The sequence below is a fragment of the Taudactylus pleione genome, unplaced genomic scaffold (genome assembly GCF_031769625.1).
Source record: "Taudactylus pleione unplaced genomic scaffold, aTauple2 ptg000497l, whole genome shotgun sequence".
In the NCBI taxonomy this organism is placed as follows: Eukaryota; Metazoa; Chordata; class Amphibia; order Anura; family Myobatrachidae; genus Taudactylus; species Taudactylus pleione.
Genome location: NW_028284899.1, coordinates 2,174,535 through 2,196,488, shown reverse-complemented (window position 1 = coordinate 2,196,488; position 21,954 = coordinate 2,174,535). Strand labels below are relative to the sequence as shown.

The 21,954-nt window shown below is 41.2% G+C and overlaps 1 protein-coding gene across 1 annotated transcript in view; it reads right to left on the bottom strand.

The window, feature by feature from the left end:
* Positions 1 to 20,421, bottom strand: part of LOC148502427 (glycine N-acyltransferase-like protein 1) — a 48,347-nt gene extending 27,926 nt beyond the window's left edge. Inside the window, exon 1 of the mRNA XM_088449853.1 lies at positions 20,354 to 20,421. The gene's annotated coding sequence lies outside the window, so the exon portion shown is untranslated. The remainder of the gene's footprint in view (positions 1 to 20,353) is intronic.
* Between the last annotated feature and the right edge of the window lie 1,533 nt (positions 20,422 to 21,954).

The window sequence follows — 21,954 nt, the reverse complement described above, 5'->3', positions numbered from 1 at the left end:
GTGTATGTACATCACAAGCCCAACAACATTACATAAACATTAACAAAAAATTACAAGCATCATAAAAACCGAGCAAATAAGCACATACCCCGTTAGGACCCCCACAATCCATAATCCCACACTCCAGAATCCCAATCGCAAACATAGCAATACAAAGTGAAAATAAAAGATCACCATCACAATACCAAATCAATCATATGAGGCTATTCCAATTAATTTTTTCATTTAAGCCATGTGGGGCAATGGTATTAAGTCTTAAAATCCACTTGGATTCCTTGATAAGTAACTGCTTAGCCCTATCACCCCGTCTCAGAGTGACGGGCACATGGTCAATCATAAAGTATCTAAGTGATGCCAGCGTGTGCCCAACCTCTTTGAAGTGTCGAGCAACTGGCTGATCAATAAGCCTCCCTTGTAATGACAGCCTGATAGCGGACCTATGCGCTGCCATACGCTCTGAGGCTGTCATTACAAGGGAGGCTTATTGATCAGCCAGTTGCTCGACACTTCAAAGAGGTCGGGCACATGCTGGCATCACTTAGATACTTTATGATTGACCATGTGCCCGTCACTCTGAGACGGGGTGATAGGGCTAAGCAGTTACTTATCAAGGAATCCAAGTGGATTTTAAGACTTAACACCATTGCCCCACATGGCTTAAATGAAAAAATTAATTGGAATAGCCTCATATGATTGATTTGGTATTGTGATGGTGATCTTTTATTTTCACTTTGTATTGCTATGTTTGCGATTGGGATTCTGGAGTGTGGGATTATGGATTGTGGGGGTCCTAACGGGGTATGTGCTTATTTGCTCGGTTTTTATGATGTTTGTAATTTTTTGTTAATGTTTATGTAATGTTGTTGGGCTTGTGATGTACATACACCAATCGGTGGGTGTCTTGCTGTGCCTTTAGGTGCCACTGCTGGGGGGCGGGGCCGGTTCACGACTGTGGAACGCAGGCTCTCTGGTCTGTGGAACGCACTCTGCGGTCCCCATGACGATGTCGGCTGTAGTTTCCGGAAGTGTGACGGTCACGTGCTTCCGGCGGATGGTTCCTGACGGACGGCTGGAGGCGCGCGCCGGTTGATGGTAAGGTACATATGGGGGGTTATGTGGTTATTTTATGTGTTTTGTTTGTATTGTGGTCCTGAAGACGGGGCTTCGGCCCAGAAACGGCTGTAGACCGAATTTAATACATTTCTATATTTGCATTTTCAATTACTCTGAGTGCCAATTTCTTTTGGATTTCTGTGGATTGATTTAAATTGCGCACCGGAGGCAGCTGTGTTGGTGTTGTGAGTGCCGGCAGACTTTGGATTATTTTTTGTACATTTGTTATACCTGTTGCATGGCACCCATGTCTTTCGTGTAGACATAGGAACCACCTTTCTTCTGAAACAAGCCAGCTCACTTTAATGCATGTGTGAGGATCTCAGCGTGGCATAATGGAGCATACCAGCCTTCCTAGTGAACAGACAGGATGTCGAGGATTATTTAACCAAGATGCAGGTGCTACATTCAGCTACTCTGCTAGTGACATTGAGCAAATTTTATCCAAAGAAGTCTTAATGCTGAATGATCCAGTGCATAAAGCTGAGGATTTATTTTATCAATTGATGAAATTAAAACGCCGTGAGATTGATTATTCATTGCACGGGATTTCATTATCCGAGTATTATAGGGAGCACAAAATTCCCCGTGGCTTCCGTGTGCATAATGTTCCCACAATTGGGCGGAACAACCCAGAATTTGTACACAAGTGGATCGCCATTTTAAATGAATGTGCGTTCGATTTGATGGTTGCAGTTATTGAGGAGTCCAATCGTGAATTAACCATCACTAAAGAGAAGATTGCTCTCTTTGAAAAATCCCATATGAAAACCTTAAAAGATGAACCTAGCCATGATTGGCTCAGTAAGATGGAGGAACAATGTGATACGTACAAGCGTAACTTAATCAAGTTCAAGAAAAATAAGAAATACACGGTGGATGCTGATTATGATGACAACCGTGTTTACAAATGGCTATCTGGGGGCGCCCCCTCTCGGTTTCAGCAGGAGAGGGTTGTCAGACGTAGACCTTGGCACAAAAAAATTTTTGATAAACGAAGTGGCAGGAACATTTCAAACAGTAATAGTGACAGTGATTTTCAAGTCTCAGAAAGCGACGATTCTAGTAGGTCACAGAGAGGCCCTTTAGGGCAGGCCCCTGTACCCTTAGTGGAAACCAGGTCAGATCAACTACCCGCAGAGGCGGGCAAAATAAGAGGCAGAGGAAGACCTCCCACCAAGAAGAAAATCTAATTTTTAATCTGTCTCAAAGACAACTATCTGCATTGGAGATTCAGGTCTTAAACCGAGGATTAAGTTTTGTTCCTACAAATCGTTTTGATGAGTTTAAGTGGAGGTGTGATTCTCATAAGTTTGCGAGAAAATTGAGGCTCAAGGAGCATTTTCAGCATGAGAATTTAAGTGCTGCTCCTACGATTTTTGAGGTATTTTTGCATCGATCCTCTAGGTCCAATTATGATCCTATTTCCAATAATGCATCTTTGCGGACTTTTGGTCGTCTACTTGATGAGGCAGTCACTAAATTTGTCGCGGCACCTGGTAAGGTTCACCCCAACCTGTCTAACTCAGAGTTGCGGGCACTTAAAAATTTGGAGTCATATGAAGACATTGTCATCAGGCCTGCCGAAAAGGGCGGTGCCATCGTGATACAGGATATTGGAATTTACAGGGCTGAGATTGAGTCCCAATTATCAGACACGGCAGTGTACCAAAAACTGTCAAGAGACCCTACCATTGAGTATCAGAGGGAATTGGCAGAGATCTTGACGACAGCTAAGGACCAGTCATTAATTCCTCTGAAAGTGTACAAAGCCCTATTAGTTCAGTATCCTAGGGTTCCTGTACTGTACACCTTACCTAAGGTGCACAAAGACAGCATTAATCCCCCGGGACGGCCGATTATATCGGCGAGAGACTCATTGCTGCAACCGGTGTCTCAGTTGCTGGATTCTATTCTGCAACCACTGGTGGGCAGACAATCTACATTCCTCAAGGATACCTCTATGTTTTTACAAAAACTCGCGGACTTGAAGAATATTCCATCACACACCCTATTATGTTGTTTGGACATATGCAGTCTATATACCTCCATTCCACATGTTGGTGGCATGCTGGCCATGAAAAAGTTTTTGGGTATTAATCTGCATGAATCGTTGTTTGACCATGGTTTATTTTTGAAGCTCTTGGAGCTCACCTTATGTCGTAATTATTTCCTCCATGATGGTGGGTTCTATCTACAGCTACGAGGGTGTGCCATGGGGTCATCTGTGGCACCCTCGTATGCTAATGTTTTTATGTTTGACCTTGAACAGCAGTTGTTTTTCCAGGATGAGGAGGTGTCGAATGATATTCTGTGGTACACCCGGTACATTGATGACATTTTTCTTCTGTGGACTGGGGGTACCGACAGATTTATTCATCTTATGGAGACTATCGATAGGTCTGATTCTCCTATTAAGTTCACGTTTCTGTATCACGAAAGTGAGGTGCATTTTTTAGATGTTACGGTTAAGTTCATTAATGGGGCTTTTTAAACAGATGTCTTTCATAAACCAACAGATAGAAACACTTTTCTATTAGCCTCTAGCCATCACCCAGAACCCCTGAAACAGGGTCTACCTTTGTCCCAGATGATGAGGATAGCTCGCATCACGAGTGATTCGAGTAAGGTTGCTGGGGAGTTGGATGTACTTATTGACAAGTTCATTAATAGAGGTTATAATCCCCAAACTTTAAGAGAACAAAAAATCAAAGTAATGCTTATGTCACGCAATGATCTATTGTGTCCCAAGGCTAGGGACTCATCTAAAATAATACCTTGGACTAGTGATTTTTCTACTGCCAGTCCTATCATTAGGAGAGCCACGCAGGCGTTATGGCCAGTGGTCTCATCGGATAGGGATCTTCCTATCTTCAGAAATAGTAGACCCATAGCTTCACTGCGATGAGGTAGAAATTTGAGAGATAGACTTGTTAAAACAGACATCACGGGTAAAGCTGTCCCTGTGACAGTGAATACACAGAGAAAACAGCCAGGATGTTACAGGTGCAGTAATTGCACAACATGTTCTTTTTTGCATACATGTCAATCTTTCAAACACCCACATACGAACAAAATTTTTGACATAAGATATGTGTTGACTTGTTCTACTGATCATGTTGTATACATTGTTATCTGTCCATGCAAGCTATATTACGTGGGGCAGACTACACGTAAATTCTCAGAGCGTATGGCAGCGCATAGGTCCGCTATCAGGCTGTCATTACAAGGGAGGCTTATTGATCAGCCAGTTGCTCGACACTTCAAAGAGGTCGGGCACACGCTGGCATCACTTAGATACTTTATGATTGACCATGTGCCCGTCACTCTGAGACTGGGTGATAGGGCTAAGCAGTTACTTATCAAGGAATCCAAGTGGATTTTAAGACTTAATACCATTGCCCCACATGGCTTAAATGAAAAAATTAATTGGAATAGCCTCATATGATTGATTTGGTATTGTGATGGTGATCTTTTATTTTCACTTTGTATTGCTATGTTTGCGATTGGGATTCTGGAGTGTGGGATTATGGATTGTGGGGGTCCTAACGGGGTATGTGCTTATTTGCTCGGTTTTTATGATGTTTGTCATTTTTTGTTAATGTTTATGTAATGTTGTTGGGCTTGTGATGTACATACACCAATCGGTGGGTGTCTTGCTGTGTCTTTAGGTGCCACTGCTGGGGGGCGGGGCCGGTTCACGACTGTGGAACGCAGGCTCTCTGGTCTGTGGAACGCACTCTGCGGTCCCCATGACGATGTCGGCTGTAGTTTCCGGAAGTGTGACGGTCACGTGCTTCCGGCGGATGGTTCCTGACGGACGGCTGGAGGCGCGCGCCGGTTGATGGTAAGGTACATAAGGGGGGTTATGTGGTTATGTTATGTGTTTTGTTTGTATTGTGGTCCTGAAGACGGGGCTTCGGCCCAGAAACGGCTGTAGACCGAATTTAATACATTTCTATATTTGCATTTTCAATTACTCTGAGTGCCAATTTCTTTTGGATTTCTGTGGATTGATTTAAATTGCGCACCGGAGGCAGCTGTGTTGGTGTTGTGAGTGCCGGCAGACTTTGGATTATATATATATATATATATATATATATATATATAACTATGATGTGTGTATATAATTTGATGTGTGTATCTTGCTCCAGCTACACCTACTGTAATATATGCTCAGGTTTGTTTGAGGATGGGGGCCACAAACCAGTATTTTACCTAGGGCCCCATGAGGTCTAAAGCCAGCTCTGGTCATGGCGGCGCCCATGACAGGGACTCCGATCCCCGCGCACCAGGCCGCCTGAGACACCAGCATCAGGGAGAATGCTCAGCACCTCCCACGTCGCCGCACCAGCCGCCCGACTGCTCGGGAAGTCAGAGGAAGCCGGCGGGATGATAAGGGACGGCCAATCCCCGGCTGAACTCTGACACAGACTCTCCTGCTGTGGTGCAGCAATCCTTTTACACCGCCCGCCTCCTTCCCAGCTGTTCTTCTTAGCTGCTGGGGTGTGTCACTGCGGCCCGCCCCTTCAGTTCACTGGAGGCTTCCACTCATCGGACACAACCGCCTTCACTCTCACAGCCGCGCGGACATTGGCTGAGACCTAGCCGCCTTTCCTTCTCGCAGGTACCTTTCCCACAAGTCATTCCTGCCCTGTCCAACCCACACTGGCTCCTCAGACTATATCATGCAGCCACCGCTGTTCCCGCTTGAATCACCTTGGCACAGCGCTGCGGACACAGAACCGTGGGCTCACGAGGGGGAACTGCCGTCTGCCAGCTGACGCTGACTCTCTTATTTATAGCCTTCCTCTCAGCCTGCCGCGAGTCCCTCTCTTCTCCCGCTTAGTGCGCGAGCCTCACTAGCGCGTACAGCCTCTGGAATGTTCTGTGAGTCCCATCACACTTTGAAGCCCCACCAGTTCCCTTACTTCATTCACCTATGTATCCGTGTGGTGTTGTCAGCACTTATATAGGGGAATTGCCTCCACTGTGTCTATAAATCCCATATTCATTTCTTCACCATAGAGAGGGATCAATTTAATAATTTCCCTCTTGCAACAAAAATAGACTGTTCCCTACAATGACGTGATGTAACCACAGATACATATTACATTTATATACACAAATTATTATAACAACTTTTACTACACGAATGATATATATTATATATATATATATACACATATACACACACACATACACCATCTCCTGTGCGAATAATGCTTCTGTGTCATGCAAATGTATGACTTTTTTTTGTTTTATGCATGGTGTTACACTACCAAAGATTCAGAAGGACCCCATCTACCCACCGAGGACACCTATAGGGGGTGAATCATTGACAGCTAACCTTTCTCAGTTTATGTATTTTCACCTTTAGCCTTTGGTAACAAAAAACAGGTTTCACTTAAAAGATATTCTTAATAAGCTATCTCATATCAAATGGGAGGAAGATTATATATTAGTTAGTACTGATGTAAGTTCCCTGTATACAATCATTAACCACTCACTAGGAATTGAAGCTATCTATTTACTAAGCAGTGTTAGGAGACAGAGTGAAAAGTGATAAGAAAGTGATAAGGTACCAGCCAATCAGCTCCCAAATGTCATCTCACAGGCTGTGTTTGAAATATGAAAGTTGGGATCTGATTGGCACCTTATCACTTTTCACTCTGTCTCCTAACACTGCTTAATAAATAGACCCCTAAGTGTCTAGTGGGATTGGAGAAAATTGCAGAATTACAGGAGTTCTTAATCAAAAGGAATATACTTTATTTTGCAACACAATTACTTCCTATTTAAGGATGAGTTCTATATCCAACAGGTAGGGACCGAGATGGACACTAGGTTTACCCAGAGTTAAGCGAAAATTTTAATGGGCCTCTGGGAGGAGGAAAATATACGGCATAACAACCCTCATGGGGCAAACCTAGTGTCCTGGTCACGATTTATAGATGATATCCCATTTATTTGGATAAGAGATCATACTTCACTTGAAAGTTTTTATAACTTTTTAATTACCAATGTTTATAACATCACGTTAACTTTTGAGATATGGATCCAGAGTATTATTTTTTTGGACATTACTGTTTATATTAAGAACAATGAATTGCACACTAAAACATATTAGAAACCAATGGATTCCTCAGCATACATGCAAATATATGTCACCATGCCAATTGGCTGAATTCCATCCCAGGGGTCATTTCAAAAGGCTTAAACTGTACAGACCCTAAGGTTTTCAAGAACAGGCCCTAATTTGAAAGATGCTGTTATAGCCAGTGGTTATGAAATAAAAAGCATTGAGCAAGATCTGGAAAAGACATAAAATATATAGAGAAAAGACCTACTTACCCAAAAACAAAAAGCCAACAGGTAATAATAAATGTCTCTGGGTGTTCATTACAAACTGTAATTCTCAACATAAAAACAAAAACACTATTATAGGGCAATTCGTTTCTGAGAAACCTGTACGTATTTATAGAAAATTGGTCAATTTTAAGACCCAATTGGTCAGGAGTTTTCATCCAGGTTCATATATAAAACGTCATGTAAATAAAGTCAGATCAAATTCACAGGTTTTTATAGATGCGGCTTATGCATAGGGGGTCAAAACATTAAAAATCACACAGTTAATTTTAGGAAGTAAATATTAATGAGGATTTTAAAACATGCAACTCAAAAAATTTAATCTACGCTAGTGAATGTAGCTGTAACCAATATTATATTGGACGGACAACAAGATCACTGAAGTTACGAATCAGTGAGCACCTTAGAAAGTATTACAAAGGCTATGAACTGCATTCATTGTCGGCCCATTTTAAAAAGATTCATGCGCCGTCAATTATATTCTACAATTTTATGGAATTAAATTGGTCAAAGGATCAGACAGATCCAAAGATACCGACAGTGCATTAGCCAGATTGGAGATGAAATACATTTACTCTAATAAAAGCGACCACTGGCTATAATAAGGATTTTAAATCAAATTGGTTTTTATTGATTTTTATATATTGGTTTTAGACCGTATATTCTATATCAAGTTGATAGTACATATTTTAAATGCTGATTGTTTTGTTTGCATGTTTGTATATGCATTCATATGGACACTGATGCATGGGTTTCAACCGATATGCTTCTTTATTCAGCCATTTGCAAACTATAGACATACTGTACACAAGACTACACCCACTTCCCAGCATTCCCCATGGTCCTTGGGACCGTCTTTGAAGATCCAGGCTTCCACATACAAGTTAGGGAGTGTCTACAAACATTAGGCATATCTAATGCAATAACATCACATCCTCTTTTCTTTGAAGATAAGCCCTGTATCCTTCAGTGCAACAATTCAACAATGTAATATGTTAAGAATATCATCTAACATGTTTCAATAAGTCTCTCAGGTCTGCGAATTTCTCTTTTGGATCTTCATACACAGTCTGTGTTTCATCAACCATGTTGGACTTTTCTTGAATCATGGTTTGTTCACCATTATCCAGATTATCATACAGGTCAGATGAAGGATATTCTTCAGTCATGCTGTCTTCATGTTGGTTAGGCTGAGATCTTAAATCCACCCGATTTCTTCTTACTTCTGTTCCACGCTCTGTGCGTATAGTATAAGATCTTGGTACTACTTGTGCTTGCACAGTATCTTTCTGCATCCAAATGCCTCTCTCAGTCTCTGAGATGGACTTGGTCACCCGATCTAAGAACAGACAAGCTTTTTGCTCGTCTATCATTGAACAGTTTTTGCTTCACCTGTTGTCGTTCCTTACTCAATCTGATGAATGTTGAACTATGCGTTTTAAGCAGTTCATCATGTATTGGAAGATTTGCTCTAATTCTCTTTCCCATCAACATTTGTGTTGGAGAGAATCCATTCTGCAGAGGTGTACTGCGGTAGATTAAGAGACTTTTGTAGATATCTTCTTTACCTTCCTGTGCTTTTTTCATGAGACTCTACAGTTTTTACTGAACTTTCCACCAATCCATTTGACCGTGGGTAGTGGGGACTTGACGTAGTATGGATAAATTCCCAATCAGCAAATTGTTTGAATTTACCACAGGAAAACTGAGGACCATTGTCAGCGAACACCTCCATAGGAACACCATGCCTTGCAAAGATTTACTTCATGCAATTGATTACAGATTTACTAGTAGTTGTATGTAGTGTCTTCACTTCAGGATAATTAGAATAATAATCAGTCACGACAATGTACGTCTTCCCATTACAATCAAACAAATCTGCGCCTACCCTCTGGTATGGTCTCTCTGGCACTGCATGAGGACTCAGCGGTTCGGCTTGTTGCTTTGGTCTATACATAAGACATAACTCACATGTAGCTGTTGTCTGTGCTATGTCTTGGTTCATTCTTGGCCAATACATGACTTCACGTGCCCTCCGCTCACGTTTTTCTTCTCCTAAGTGGCCTTCATGTATCTTGCACAGCATAGTTTTTCTTAGTCGTGCAGGTATGACAAACCTATTGCCTTTGTAAATGATGTCATTGACAATATTAAGGTCACTGTGGTACATCCAATAATCATGAATTGACAGCGGACAAGCATTTTTTTCTGCTGGCCATCCTTTCAGAATGATGTCTTTTAACACTTTCCATAGTGTCATCTGTCTCTGTTTCTTTTCTAATCTGTTCTTGTCTTACAAGAGACACTGGGAGAGGAGCTACAATCAAATCCACATATGTTTCGATCTTTGTCCATCAGACTTCTGGAACCTTCACTTTTGTCCACAGCACGAGAAAGTGTGTCAGCAATGTACATGTATTTACCGGGACAGTACAGCAATTGTACATCATATTTCTTTAGTCTTATAAGCGTTTGATGAATTCTCATGGGACAGTCATCCAACGATTTAGTCATGATAGCTAAAAATGGCTTGTGGTCAGTTTCTACTGTAAACGCTTGACCATACACAAATTGATGAAATCTCTCACATGCATAAGTGATTGCTAGAAGTTATTTTTCTATCTGAGCATACCTTGTTTCAGCACTTGTCAACGCTCTAGATGCATAGATTACAGGTTGCCATGTATCTTCATGTTCTTGCAACAATACAGATCCTAGGCCAAATTGAGAAGCATCTGCTGAAATTCTTATTCTTTTTGCAGGATCGAAGAATATTAGTACCGGTTGCTCTGTAATGATCGATTTCAGTTTTTGCCAACTTTCTGCTTGTTCATGTGACCACATCCACTCATTATCTTTGTCCAATAACCATCTAAGAGGAGCTGATAGGAAAATGTATTTCTCAACTTTCAAAACTAAGTAAGTAATCATTCCTAGGAATCTTCTGACGTCATCTTTGTTGTTAGGACGTTCCATATTCGCTATGTCTGATATTTTCCTTGGGTCAGGCTTCACACCTTGATCTGAGACTACGTCACCCATAAAGGTGTTTTCACGCCAAATTCACATTTGTCCTTGTTTAGCTTTAGATTCACTTTTCTGGTAAGTTCCATAAACTTGTCTCAATCTAGAATCATGTTCTTCCTTTGTAGAACCCCAGATAATAATGTCATCCATCATTGTTTCAACACGTGGAATATGTTCAAAAGTCATGTGTATTCTTTTGTGGTATACTTCTGGAGTGGACTGTATCCCATATGGTTGTCCAAGAAATCTGTATCGACCTTCTGGTGTATTATATGTACACAGCTTTGAGCTGGTTTCATCTAGCTTCATTTGCCAGAATCCTAAAGATGCGTCCTATTTACTCAACTATTTTGCTCTTTCGCAAATTGCGACATGATTTCATCTCTGGTTGGTAATTTGAAATGTTCTCTTTTAATAGCTTTGTTTAATCTCTTGGATCTAGACATTCTGAATTGTCCATTTTTCTTTTCCACAATTACTAAGGAGCTCACCCATTCAGTAGGCTCATCAACTTTTTCTATCACCCAAAGCTTCCATGTGGTTTAACTCTTTTTGAAGTTTTTCCTCTCAGTGCAAATGGCACTTTTCTACAGGGGGGTATCACTGGAGGAACTTGCGTGTTTATATTTATCTTATGCTCACCAGGCAGACAACCAAAGCCTTCAAATACGGCACTGTATTCTGTAAACACTGATTTGCACTTATCTTCTACTTGTGACGTCACCATAAAAACTCTCTCTATCAAGTTAAGTTTCTCACAGGAACTTAGGGCCTGATTCAGAGCCGGACGCTATTTGCGCTCACTCGTTCAGAAAAAGGGGCCGGATATTTTAATAGAGCGCTCACTCTTTGCGGTCTGTTGACGCCTGTATGTCTGAGCGAGTGAACAAAATATGCGCTCGCTATTTTGTAAAGACGCCCCCTGGCTGTTCGCATCATACGTCATCTCCGCTATTTATTAGATTAATCGAGTACATCGAAAGGCGTCTGAACTGCTCGCAGTGCTTGTGGTCGGATTTTCCTACCGCAATCATGCGAACAGTTCAGGCTAAGAGACAACCAAGTGACGTGGCCGATGACGCTGCTTTGTTAATTATGCACACCCTTAAAACGCCCGTTTTGACCGTTTGGCACGCCTGCGTTCGGATCTCCACTCCCCGTTTTCAAGTACCTTCCCCCTGTTACCACCCACAAACGACTCATCCTGTCACTAAATTTAGCAGGCACTCGCTATTTTGCGAACACACGATTTCCGACCGCACTGGCGCATGCGCATTACGACCCATACGCATATGTGCAAACATCGCTCGGAGCAAACGAGCGGCCGCTTACGAGCGGCTCTGAATCAGGCCCTTAGTCCCAAGATCGGTTGCACATCTCTATCCACAATCAGTAGAGAGGTTTTAAACTTTTGTCCTGTGTATTTCAGTGTTACTAGGCATGTACCTTTTACAGGAATTTTCTCACCAGTATACCCTGCAACTTTCACATTGGCTGGATGAATTTTAGGTTTTACTCTAAAAGTCTTATAGTCTTGAAACAATGTTAGATTAACCTGTGCGCCTGTATCAAGCTTAAAGGGAATGACAATCTCGTTCACTGTTAAAGGAACAATCCATTTCTTCTTATCTGCACTGCACAGTTCAATGGAATCCACAAAAAACTTTTCAGTCTCAGCTTGTGTAACAGTGTGCACTGTGTTTGCTTCACTTTTGGTTTTACAGCATTTGGCAAAGTGATTCCTTCTACCACTTTTCATGCAGGTTTTACCATAAGCTGGGCACATTTTAGGATTGTGATTATTTCCACATCTATTACACATTTCTCTGTTAGTCTGTGACTTATACTGCTTCATTTTAGAGAATGGTGTTCTGTTTGGCGCTGTTTTCTTCACAACATGTATAGCACCATCAGTTACCTCGTGTAGGGTTTTAGCTTGAAGCTTTGTCATTTCTGCAGATCTGCACATATTCACTGCCTTATCTAGTGTTAAATCTTGCTCTCTCAGCAATCTCTCAGGTTTTCCACATACAATACGATCTCTAATCAGTGAATCCTTTAAATCACCAAACTCATAGGTTTTGCTGAGTGTTTGCAGCTCTGTAAAATACTGATCAAATTTATCTCCATTCTTCTGATCACAAGTGAAAAACTTATATCTATCATATGTCACATTTTTTCTTGGTACAAACAAAGTAGTCTTCAAAATTTTGCATTATATAGTTTAAAACCATATTCTGCCCTTCAGCAAACTGAAAACTATTATAAATGTCCAGCACATCCTCTCCTATCACATGGAGGAAAATGGATGCCTTGGTGTTATCTTCCTCATTATCTGCTCCACATGCAGTAAGGTAAATATTAAACCTTCGTTTAAATATTTTCCAGTTGTCAGACAAGTTACCAGACATTTGCATGCCTGTTGGAGGAGATAGCTTATCCATTGCTACTCACAGTTTGATGTGACAAGAGCATAAGGCAGAGTTTTCACACACTGAGTATCACAACTTTGCAGACTTTTGCAGGATCATCTCACACTATAAGCACTAGCAGAGTCCACTTCTTCTGACACCATGTTTTGTTTGCATGTTTGTATATGCATTCATATGGACACTGATGCATGGGTTTCAACTGCTATGCTTCTTTATTCAGCCATTTTCAAACTATAGACATACTGTACACAAGACTACACCCACTTCCCAGCATTAACCATGGTCCTAGGGACCATCACTGAAGATCCAGGCTTTCACATACAAGTTAGGGAGTGTCTACAAACATTAGGCATGTCTAATGCAACAACATCACACTGATAATTATTTAAAAATTTTAAACTGATTACTACAGATGCTGCATTTTTTTGTCAGATCAGGGTTACTATGGAAATCAAATCTACACAACTGATGTCAAGTTTGTGTTCACACCAGGATTTTAATGGAGATACTGGGATTCATATGGAGATGCAGCAGAACTACAATTGCATAAGGAACTATGGGCCTGATTCACCACCGATCGCAACTGCAATTACGCACACAATCGGCTGATTGTTGCATTCTGCACATGTGTATGCATTGCAGTTCGCGTTTATGAGCAGGCCACTGCGATCGGGACTGTGACCGCAGTGACTACGCAGACCCATCGCAGAGTGATTGACAGGAGGTGCTGTTTGTGGGTGGTGATGGGGGGGGGTGGTCGGAGAAACGCAGGCGTTCCAGTATTCCTCAACGCAGTTGCATGGGCGTGCATAAATTAGCCACTGCGATGCCTTATGCAGCTTAAGGACTTATAGCATTCGATGAACTTAGCAATTCCTGAGTAAAGTCAGACCTTGTGCAAGTGAGTGTGAGGCTGCGACGCTACTCGATTGTACAGATGGTTTTTGCAGTTGTGGTTAAAGATTACGGATGTGTGTAAGGTGAAGTGGGCGTCCTTATGTTATGATGCGGCGGCATAGTGATCGCAATGAATTAGCATACTATTGCAGTGGAACTTCGTGCATAATCGCTATTGCATTCGCAGTTGCGATCAGTAATGAATCGTGCCCTATATCAAGATCTATATGAATGTGACATAATGAATTTCCACTTGGATGAAATCAAATAACGTCACTTCCGGTGTGGCATGGCGATACATTAAGGAACATAACTCCATAGTGACCTCAAGGAGAAAATTATATGAACCAATAGATGTGACTTCCGGCTTGCTGCCATGTAATGAGAACTTATGCACATTGCTGGGTATTAACCACATGCCTGGCACAGTCGTATCAGATACGACCATACCAGACTGGGCTTTACCTGCTATGGTTGTATCTGATACGACCAGTCAAAATGCCCACTGTGCGGCTGCGGGAAGCTGATCTTCCAGCAGCAGCCTATATAAGAGAGACCTGCTGGTCCTTTTGCATCACCGGATTCTCCTCCTGTGCCCGCCGATCACTGTGGCCAACAGTGATCGGGCAGCGGGCGTGTCCCCCATCCCGGCGCAGCTGCCCTGCTGTGTCCCTGGCCTGGGCAGCCGGCGGGACCCCCACCTCCTAGCCCCCGCCGTGGCTTTGACTTACAGAAGCAGCAGCGGCTGCTCTGTTTCTGGGGAGCCGGCGGTTCTCCCATCCGTTCCTTCACCAGCGCTGGCTGCCGGTGACATAAGAACAACAGAAGCTGCAGCTGCGGCTCCTGTCAGCCGCAGCTGCTGCTTTGTTCCCGGGGAGCCGGCAGCTCTCCCACCTTGCCCGCCTGTAACAAAGCTACAGAAGCAGCAGCCATCGTCGGCGGCTACTACTCTGTCTCCGACCCGTGTATCCGGCAGCACCCCCTCACTCCTCCCCCGGCCAGTCGGTTACCTAGTTCCCTGTCCCTGGCCCCTCCTTCTGCAACTCCGCCCCTGTCCCGATCACTGCTGGACACAGTGATCGGGCTCTGTAAATGAATAAAAAAAAAAATCATATATATATATATATATATGCTACTTTATATTTTTTTGATGCATTTACAAAGCCCGAACACTGTGTCCAGCACAGTATATTTACTGTATGTATATATATATATATATATATATATATATATATATGTGTGTGTGTCTATAATATATATATACACATACACGCGTATATATACACACACATATATATATATACACACACAAATGTGTATATGTAAGGAATCATCGGCAGCTGTGGCCTCAAACACTCGATTGTTTCTATCGATGGTTGAACCCAACGGGCATTGATGGTACAGATGTCAATGGCCATCACTTCATTATACCATTAAAAAAATATTTTTATGGTATATGGTGTTTAAAAAAAAAATTGGGTTGGAATAGTTTTAAAAAGATGTTCTTGACCTAATTCAATCACAAAGAAACCCGACAATTTTGGAGCGGTTTTTGGAAAAAAAAAATGTGTCAGTTAAGTGGTTAAGGAAATTTCCAGCTCGGCACAAATGATTATGGGCACTGACTCCATCACTTCCGGCAGTCGGACAGAAAGATAAAGAGTATGAGTGGGATGTGTGAATTAGAAACAGCGGACTGTTTTTATAATTCTGGTGTAGTATTTGTTGTGTAGGGATTATATGTTATGCTTGGTTTGGGGTTTTGAATGCAATAGACTAATTATGGAGACTACCTAAAATATGCCAAATAAATTGTCTAAAGGATAGTCATAAAAAGCAATATTGAAAAAAATATGCCTATGCCATACACCTGAACAAGAAACCCGGAAACGTCCAGGTCCCTAGCTGTCAGAAAACCCGTAACCCGTCGTTTCTGGGTTTCTTGTTCAGGTGTATGGCATAGGCATTATTATACATGCTAACTGTCTGTGTTGGTGCCATCTTTTTTGCTATTATGGGGCACTTGTTCATTTGTGGTGTGGGTCCTCAAGAAAGGTGTAGTGTCCACCGAAATGGCAGTTGGGCCATTTGCTACTTTGACTGATATGGCTGCTTTGACATACTCGATAATGAGTATTGTATACATTTGCTGCTAAATATGTGTGTTTTTTTCTGTGATATATGTATCTGATTTATTTATAAAAAAGCCTGCACCTCCACTTCTTCTTTAAAACATTTTTTTGCACTAATTTTATTATAATTTTTTGTGGAAAACACTTTATTCATCATGGAATTGGATACCAGTTACCTATTGGGGACTAAGAGATTCCTGGATTCAGGGCCACCATCAGGGGTGGACTGCCGGGCCTGGAGTCCCGGGCTCAGAGAGAGCGGGGGTCCGGGTGACAGCAGTGCAGAATATATGAATCGACAGCCGGGGAGACAGCGCCGCCAGCGGTATGTGAAATATGGTGCCGGCCACAAGACATTACAGCTCGCGGACCGGCAGCCAATCAGGAGCAGCCATTGTGGCTGCTCCTGATTGTCTGCTGGTCCGCGAGCTCGCGGGCAGCGTCATGTTTCAAATACTGCCATCGGTGCTGTGTCTCCCTGGCTGGCGATTCATATATTCTGCACTGCTGTCACCCGGGCCCGCTGAAGAGTGCCTGCCCTGTGCCACTCCACCTAGTGCAGCAAGCCTTTCCTGCCCTGTCCCCCTCCCCAGTCCAGCCTTCCCTGCCCTGTGCCTCCCCCCTAGTGTACCTAGCCTTCCCCCCCTTGCCCAACCAGCTTTCCCTGCCCTGTGCCCCCCAATTAAGGTCCAGCCTTCCCTGCCTTGTCCACCCCAGCCTTCCCAGCCCTGTGCCCCCATGCCCATCCTGCCTTCCCCACCCCAAACTTTGAGAATTTTTAAGCTGGGTCATGCACAATTGACGTCCAACCCCCGTGTAGCTCCTCCCATATTATACATAGCTCCACCTACCTCTGCACCATCCCCCGGGGGGCCTGGCTTTCTTTGTCAGTACCGGGCCCCACGATTGACCTAATGGTGCTGGTCATCCAACAAGTAAATTCTGAGATTGAGAGTTTGGAAAAAGAAATAGCCAATTGTGAGGTCACTGGTGTTGAGATTTTGAAGGTGACACATCTACTGAATGGCTATCTAAATTGGGGAATAATATTTCTCATTTCAGATCTGACCTTTTATTAAATAAAAAAAAAAAATTAAAAAAAGTCAGGGATGATTATAAAGAAATGCAAGTCTACCCTTGGGTTATATATCAGAGGAGGACAGGGAGCTAGGAAGAAATATCATAGATCTTTTACTGATATTGAGTCACACACTTCAGATTCATATCAATCAACCTCAAACAGCACTTTTTTTTTTAAGAGACAGTATACCTGTAAATACCAGGAACAGGAAAGAACTAGGCACTGTAGGAGGGGCAAACACAAGCGGTAGAGTCCCAAGGAAACTACCGGCCAAGGGTCGCAAGATATAAGAGTGTTCAATTTATCCAACCATGCTCTATCAGAACTTGACTTGAGTGTGTTATCTAAAGGTCTTTTGTACTGTATGTCCCAACTCATAAACAGAAACCATTTCATTGTGAAGTGGAACTTTACAGATTCCACAGGCAATTGAGATTAAAAGATTTATTTTCTCGACAAGATACCACTGTGAATAAAAATGATGAGGGAACCATGCAGAGCAAACCTCTCTCAACTAAGAGTACTTTTGACCAACCCTAATTAACTCCTTCTATAGACACCTTCATGTGCCTTGTTAAGCAGGATGTCATCCCTAAAATGAGAAAGTACAAGGTATCCTACTCCAGTACTAACTGGAAGGAAAATTTGTCCATTAAAGGTCTAAAAGAGAATAAGAACATTGTTATTTGCCCCGCCGATAAAGGCAGGGGTATTGTCATAATGAATAGGGATGACTATGTAGTGGAGGTCAATAGACAGTTGACAGATTCTACTGGTTATAAAAGATGTAGGGGTCTATTTACCAAGCAGTGTTAGGAGACAGAGTGAAAAGTGATAAGGTGCCAGCCAATCAGCTCCTAACTGCCATCTCACAGGCTGTGTTTGAAAAATGACAGTTGGGAGCTAATTGGCTGGCACCTTATCACTTTCTTATCACTTTTCACTCTGTCTCCTAACACTGCTTAGTAAATAGATCCCTGAGTTATGATCCAATGTAGGGCTACAATAGAGAGATTAACAATATCATTGATCTAGATCATATTAATGGATGGTTGGATGAGAATACGATCAGCTTTTTTAAACAGAATTTTCTGATCACTCCATTATTACATATTCTCCCTAAAGTACATAAGTCTTTGACCAACCCCCCGGATAGACCGATCATCTCTTCCCAGTGGTCTTTGTCACAATTCCTTGACATTTTTGTAACCAGTGGTTCTTAATGCGGAAACTGTATTGAAAGATACAACAGATTTTTTGCTTAGGCTTAAGAACTTTTGTTGTCCCCTCCTAATTGTCTTTTGGTGACTTATGACATCGTTAGTTTATATACAAACATCGATCATGAAGACGACAAGCAAGCAATTAAAAAAGCTATTTCTGGGAATATGCATTATACTGGTCCTCCGATGGATTATTTTCTGCTCTTGATTGATATTATTTTACACAAATTTTTTTTTATTTGATAATTCCTATTTTTCTACATACTGGTCAAAGGTGTTCCACCGGTGATTATATATTCAAATGTTGATAACTTTTGATAATCTTTTGATATTGTTATTGACGTCTAATAATGACTAATGGAGCCATTTAATTGGGATGTGATAGGCAGAGGATATATAATTTGTTTTCTGTCTTATGGCGATCATTATTAGTGTCATATATCATATTTTGTTATGTGTTAGTTCGCTTAGGATCATGTTAATATATTGCGTAGATTTCCTCCTGAGATATTCAATATTATTGCTTGATAGATATTTTTGTTTATATTGATGATTAACAGTAATCTACGAGATGTCTTATTAACAGCAACAGCTCAAGATGTTATAAGTCCACTGGGAACCCTTTTGGGAAGGACATTTCCTTTGTAACTTTTGGCGGTATCATGAATCAGTCACCTGTATCACCCAACGCATTTTGTTACATCAGCAACTTTTTCAGGGGTGTAAGTTTACAAGGGGTGCCTAATAATTGATACAACTTACAGTCATATATAGTACCAGTTTTAAGTTTACATAATAAAAAATAACCCACAATAATGATACAGGGTGAGATGTATTAAGGGTATACTGCCAAACCTTGGATTTTGCTGCAATCCCCATATGTCTCAAGCTCCGGAATGCGAAACCTCCTGAAGCTTGTACCCAATAGGCAATGCCAACTATAGCCTGTAGAAGCCGATGGGCTACTTTACCCAGAATTTCCCTGAGATGGACCCAAAAGATCCTTCTCTGACCCTCCCCCATCCCATTGGCTTGCACAGACCGATGACCACACATGCCCAATAGGACTTCTGGGTCAAAAAATCTAGAAGTCCACATAACTAAAAATAAGAGCCCTTATTGTAAGAGCTGACCTTTGCTTTTATAATAGCATTTATATATGCTGCTATGCATGCAATAAGTGGTGGTATGTATCACATGCAATATGCGGTGCGTGATTCATCCTGCCCACAGACTTATTTGTTTGATAAAATGATCAATGTTACTTTAAAAAGTTCTTAGCTACTCTTAATCTAAACATTTCTACTTCAAGATATAAAATATACCTGGCGAACAATATTCATCTTTGTTTCACTAATTGAGAGATAATATATTTACACTGGTCCTTTAAGATAGCACATTTATTTACACTGACCCTGTAAGATGGCACATTTATTTACACTGCTCCTGTAAGATAGCACATTTATTTACACTGGCCCTTTACAATAACACATTTATTTACACTGGCCCTGTAAGATAGCACATTTAGTTACACCGGCCCTGTAAGATGGCACATTTAGTTACACCGTCCCTGTAAGATAGCACATTTAGTTACACCGGCCCTGTAAGATAGCACATTTATTTACACCGGCCCTGTAAGATAGCACATTTATTTACACTGGCCCTGTAAGATAGCACATTTATTTACACCGGCCCTGTAAGATAGCACATTTATTTACACCGGCCCTGTAAGATAGCACATTTATTTACACCGTCCCTGTAAGATAACACATTTATTTACAGATTGTTCCTTCCCTTTTATAATAATGACCTTATACAATTTTCAAAAAGTATGGTGACCATGATGTTTTATATGTATAAATGATTTGCTTTAAACAACTATATTATTAATCTAATAATGCACTACAATTTTCATTATGAGATAGAAGATACCCAAACAAACCTTTTAATAGAATAACACCTTAATTTGTGCATCTGAGGATATGATTACTATTATTATAATGTATCCAACAATAGTTTTTTTATCTGCAAATTTATCTTGCACAGCAAAAACTTAAACAAGTGTAGTACGATTTTTACCTGCACAACGTAAAACAACTGCGTCCGATCACAGGCACACCTGCCTCCTCCACAACAGGGATCTGACTGCTGATCCTGAGTTGTGTTTAAATAGGCTGTCAGCCACCTGAGCACCATCAGAGCCAATTTTTATACACATGCATTTAAATAGATTTAGATTAATATTCCTTCACCAGTGGACCAGAACATTAATAAATAACTATTTAGGGGTGAATTTAACTTGCTGCTGAAACTACTATGTGTATAATGATAAATTCCTTCTATATAGTGACTGGAAAATTTGGTTAACTATTGTTATATTACATTTATACAACCCTTAATGTGTGTATATATAAATATATATATATATATATATATATATATATATATAAATAAATAAAAAATAGATAGATAGATAGATAGATAGATAGATAGATAGATAGATAGATAGATAGATAGATAGATAGCCAGGTGTGGAAAAAATGCTGCAAAGTAAGAATGTTTTCAAAAATAGAAGTGTTAATAGTTTATTTTTATCAATGAATAAAATGCAAAGTGAATGAACAGAAGAGAAATCGAAATCTAATCAATATTTGGTGTGACCACCCGAAATACGGTTCTTTCATCAGGATCGTCAGGAATCTGTATAAGGACATGTGTAGGTGGCACTCAGACAACTTGAAATAAATTTCTGTGAGACTACAATAGACTTCAACATTTCAGAACTCTTTTACTGGGGTTCTTTCGTCAGGGTCGTCTGAGTGCCGCCTACACATCGAATTGCTAACCTCATTGCATGCAGTGAGTACACAATATTCATATGGGATCGCAGTGTCTAATTTATGCACGCCCCTGCAACGGGGTTCAAATGCACTGGAACACCTGCATTTTGCCGACCACCACCCCCAGTCACCACCCCCAACGGTACTTCCTGTCAATCACTCTGCGATGGGTCTGCGTAATCACTGTGATTACAGTCCCGACCACACGCACATACGCATGCGCAGAACGCAACTATCGGCCGATTGTGTGCGTAATCGCAGTTGCGATCGCTGCTGAATCAGGTCCAGAGAGCATTTACCAGGGACTTTTTAGGAGTTTCGTTTATTCTTATTGTAGAAAAGACATCAGTGTATGGTGGACATTTCGGTCACAGGACATGAACCTCACCAAAGACAAAAAACATGTATGAAAAGAATAGATAACACTCAGCAAAGATTGTAGAAAAATTATTCATTGACGAGAACACTTATAAAATATTAAACCACTTTAAGGCTTACGAAATAACAAACACGGGATTAATTCAGCTCTGCGCTGGCAGCCAGACTGTAATCTAAGTAAAGCAATTGGGAAATTAGCTTGCTGATGTGTGGTCTATGGTTCCATTTTACTGTTTATTGGAATAATACCAGAATTTGTTACCTTACTTTTAATGTTTTATGTAGGGATGTGCGCCGTGTTTTGGTTTTAGATCTGGATTGCAAAACTACCCTAAAGTGTTTTGGTATTGGATCTGGATTTAAAAAAAAAAAGTGATGAAAAGTAATTAAAAAAACAGCTAAAATCATGTCATTTTTCCAATCCATAACCCGAGATTCAGATTTAAAATCCAAATTCCTGAC